Source organism: Catharus ustulatus, chromosome 30 (assembly GCF_009819885.2).
Source record: "Catharus ustulatus isolate bCatUst1 chromosome 30, bCatUst1.pri.v2, whole genome shotgun sequence".
NCBI classification, from domain to species: Eukaryota; Metazoa; Chordata; class Aves; order Passeriformes; family Turdidae; genus Catharus; species Catharus ustulatus.
Window position 1 is genome coordinate 1,829,354 of NC_046250.1, and position 4,376 is coordinate 1,833,729.

At 61.2% G+C, this 4,376-nt stretch overlaps 1 pseudogene; it reads right to left on the reverse strand.

Annotated features, from left to right (window-relative positions):
• Nucleotides 1-770: 770 nt before the first annotated feature.
• Nucleotides 771-4,025, reverse strand: LOC117008712 (annotated as a pseudogene).
• Nucleotides 4,026-4,376: the final 351 nt, after the last annotated feature.

A 4,376-nucleotide genomic window follows, 5' to 3' on the forward strand; every position in this document is an offset into this window, starting at 1 on the left:
CTGTGGCTGCCGAGTGGAGGCGGGGCCATGGGGCCGGGGCTGCCGGGTGCCTGCAGGGCCGGGACTGCCGGGTGCCCACGGGGCCAGGACTGCCGGGTGCCTGCGGGACCGGGACTTCCAGGTGCTTGTGGGGCCGGGGCTGCTGGCTGGCGGCAGGGCTGGAGCTGCTGGCTGGAGGCAGAACCGGGACTGCCGGCTGCCTGCGGGACCGGGGCTGCTGGGTGCCTGCGGGGCCGCGGGACCGGGGCTTTCAGGTGCCTGTGGGGCCAGGGCTGCTGGGTGCCTGCGGGACTGGGGCTCCTGGGTGCCCACGGGGCCGCGGGGCTGCGGCTGCTGGGTGCCTGCAGAACCAGGGCCACTGGGTGCCTGCGGGGCTGTGGGGCCGCTGGGTGGCTGTGGGGCTGCGGGGCCGGGGTTCCTGGCTGGAGGCGAGGTCGGGGCTGCCGGGTGGAGGCGGGGCCACGGTGCCACGCAGCCAGACGGAGGCAGGGCCTTGGCCAGAAAACGCGTGGGGGGAGCTGGGGGCGGATCCTCGCTGCAAAAAAAAAAGTGCGCCTTATAGTCCGGTGTGCCTTATATGATCTACAAAGTTGCGAAATTTGCCAACTCCTGGGGATGCACCTTATAGTCCGCAGCGCCTTATGGTCATGAAATTACAGTAATTTCACGACCATAAGGTACTCCGGACTATAAGGCGCATCCCCCGGGAGCCGGCACATTTCGCAACTTTGTAGATCAGGTAAGGCACACCGGACTATAAGGCGCACTTCCGGGTTTGAGAGAAAATTTTAGTCAAAAGGGTGCGCCTTATAGTCATGAAATTACTGTACTGTAATTTGAGTCAAAATTGAGGTGTGGGATTTGAGTGGTTTTGAGTTGACAGATCGATCCCTCTCTTAGCTTTCATGCACAAAGAGATTGAGAAGTGACAGCAACTAATGCCAAAACAAAAGGATAAGCAGCCAGGTGTGTTCCCAACATGGATCCTAGGGAATATGGGTCACCAGGGCTCTGCCCAACATGGGTCCTGCAGTGGAGGATGGAGTTGGAGCAGTGCACGAAGCTCTTCCCACACTCGGGGCAATCACAGGGCTTCCCTTACCAGTGCCTCCGTTGGTGTTGGTACAAGTTTGAGCTGTGGGAGAAGCTCTTCCCACACTCCTCACACTCGTAGGGCCTCTCCCCTGTGTGGATGCGCCGGTGGGTGATGAGGGCTGAAGCCCTTCCCACAGTCAGGACACTCGTAGGGCCTCTCCTCTGTGTGTGTCTGGTAGTGCTGGATGAGTTCAGGGCTGGTGGTAAACGTCTTCCCACACTTAGAACACTCATAGGGCCTCTCCCCAGTGTGGATCCTCTCGTGGCGGTTTAGGGCAGAACGGTCTGTGAAGCCCTTCACACAGTCCCCACACTTGTATGGCCTTTCCCCAGTGTGGGTCCTCTGGTGGACGATCAAGTTGGAGCTCCGGCTGAATCTCTTCCCACACTCCTCACACTCATGGGACTTTTCCCCAGCGTGGATGCGCCGGTGTCTGGTGAGGGTGCAGTCTTGCTTGAAGCCCTTCTTGCAGTCGGGGCAGCGGAAGGGCCTCTCCTCTGTGTGCGTGCGCTCGTGCACGAGGAGATGGCCTCTGCGCTAAAACCTCTTTCCACATTCAGAACAGTCGTAGGGCCTCTCCTCTGTGTGTGTGCGCTGGTGCAGGAGCAGATTGCTGCTGGTCTGAAAGCTCTTCCCACACTCCCCACACACGTAGGGCCTCTCCCCAGTGCAGATTCTCTTGTGGTAGATAAGGAGGCACTTAATTCTGAAGCTCATCCCACACTCCAAGCACTTGTGGGGCTTCTCCCCGTCACTAAGCTGCTCATGGACCACCAGGTCTGAGATCTGGCTCCATCTCCGGCCGCCTGCCCTGCCCAGGCTGGGTCTTTCCTCCTCAGATCCCCGTGATCTGCGTTTGCAGCCCCTCCTCGTGTGGGATCTCTGTGGCTTTTCCTCCCCGTTGGATTCCTGCCCCATGGAGCCGCTGCAAACGGCCTCTTCCACGAGGTTCTGCTGTGGGGATTTGTCCTCCCTGGTCTCTGTGCTCAGCTCCTTGTCTAGGGGAGGAAGGACAAGGACAGGATGGGATTTGCCTCCGTGCCAGAGGGAAGGGCAAGGAGATCCCCCCAGCACGTCCCTGGCAGGATGGGGTCAGCAGTGGAGTTGTCCTGCAGTCAGGGACCGTGCTGGGCTGGAACATGGAGCAGGACAGAGGGGAAAAGGGGCACTGACTTCCTCCTCACCTGCCTGGCAATCCTGGGCCATCTTCCTCTTCCTCACATCCTCCTCCATCAGGCCAAGGCTTGGGAATGAGAAATCCTGGTTTGGGAAAAAACAAGGGATGAGCGCATTGTCTTAGTGTTTCCTCCTGCCCAAGTCCATCTCTAGAGCTCCCTGGGCATCTGGGGTCCATCAAAACCTCCTAAACACCAACATTCAACCCTGAAAATGCCTCCCAGCAGTTCCTGGGAATGGTCTCTCCCCTTTGGTGTTCAGGGGCTCCCCCGTGTCCCAGCTGTTGGGGGTCACGCTTGTATTGGGGGTCCCCCATCTACTCGGTGCCCGTCCTCCCCAGGTTGCTGGGAGTGCCAGGAATCCAAAAAGCTCCCCCCTCTTCTGTCTCCCCATTTAGGGATGCTAGGGTATTTTGGGGTCCCGGGATCCCTTCTCCCTTTATTTTCTGCTTTGGGCATTTTCTGGTCAGCTCTGGAGTTCTGCATTCTCCAACATCCCTTCAAAAAAAGCCCAACCCAGGGACCCCCTGGGATAGCTGGGCCAAGCTCCCACTCCCTGGCCACCTGTGGGGGCAATGCTCCCATGGATGGGGGCCTATGAATTCAGGGAGTGCTCGAGCTCGCTCCTCCTTCTCCTTTTCCTGATCCTCCTTTGTCTTTCCTCTTCCATCCCTCCTCCTCCCCCCTAACCCCTCCTCCTTCCATCCCTTCTCGCTCTTCTCTTTCATCCCTCCTCTCCTATCCCTCCTCCTCCTCCCCCAGGAGCAGGGACACCCTCGGTGCCCCGTTCCCGAAGCCCTCGCAGCCCGCAGGAGGAGCGAGGATGGAGCCGGGACAGCTCGGGATGGGCAGCGTGAGGCTCTCAGCTGCTCCCACCCGCTGGGGCCAGGGGAACCTTACTGGGAACACTGGGAGTGACTGGGAAGGACTACGAGCATACTGAGGGTAACTGGGATATACTGGGACTGTCTGGGACCTTACTGGAGTGACTGGACCCACATTGGGACAAACCAGGACCATGCTGGGGAGAACTGTGACTGAACTGGGGGCCACTGGAGTCAGTGGGCGCTAGTGCTCTACACTGGTGGGCGTTGGGCATGACTGGGCCCATGCTGGGAGGGACTGGCATCATCTATGGAGTGACTGGGACTATGTAGGGACAACTTGTTTCTGTGTGTTACAGAGTGTTTTTCTGCGCTTCACCACGACCCCTCCCCAGACCCTCCCTGGCCCCTGCCAGGACCTCCCCACCCAAGACCCCTCCCCAAGGCCCCCACGACCCTACTGAAGAATCCCCCTCAAAGCCCCTCCAGAACGCCCCCCAGCCCCCTGCCAAAACCCCCAAGGATCCTCCCAGACCCCTCTCCAAAACCCCCCAACCCCACCAAGACCCTCTCAAGACCTTCCAGACCCCTCCCAAAACCTCCCCCAGGACCGGACCGAGACCCCCAGGACCCGACCGAGACCCCCAGACCCCTCCCCGAGCCCCACCCCAAACCCTCTGAGAACTCCCTCCAAGACCCCCCCAAGACCCCCCCCCAAGCCCTCCCAGACCCCTCACCCCGCTCCTCCCCCACCTGTCCCTGCGCAGCCTCAGCAGCTCCCAGAGCCCCCCGGCCTCTCCCAGCGCCTGCCCCGCTCTCTGCAGCGCCTCCCTCAGCACCCGCCCGAGGCCGGGGGGTTCCCGGGGCTCCCGAGGATCCCGGGGCGAGTCCCGGGGGGGGGCGCGGGGAGGGGGAGCCCGCTCCATGCCCGGCGACGAGGTCAGAGTGCACCACTTCCGCCGGCCTCTGATTGGCTGCAGCGGCGTGGGGGAGGCGGGCGTTGCTGAGGGAAGGAACGCGCTGATTGGTTGGTTCGGGAGAGGCGCGACGCTATTGGCTGAGGAGGCGGCGGCGGGAGAGCGTGAGAGGGAGCTGTGCTAGGGCTGGGGGGCAATGGGGGGATTTGGGGGGGAGTGTGAGGGGAATTGAGGGGTTTGCATTGAGTTTAGGGAGGGCTTTGGACGGAAATGGGGCGGTTTAGGTGGATATGAGGGGAATTGAGTGGTCTGAGGTGCGTTTGAGGAGGCTTTGAGAGGAAATGGTGTATCTGTGGTGGGTCCG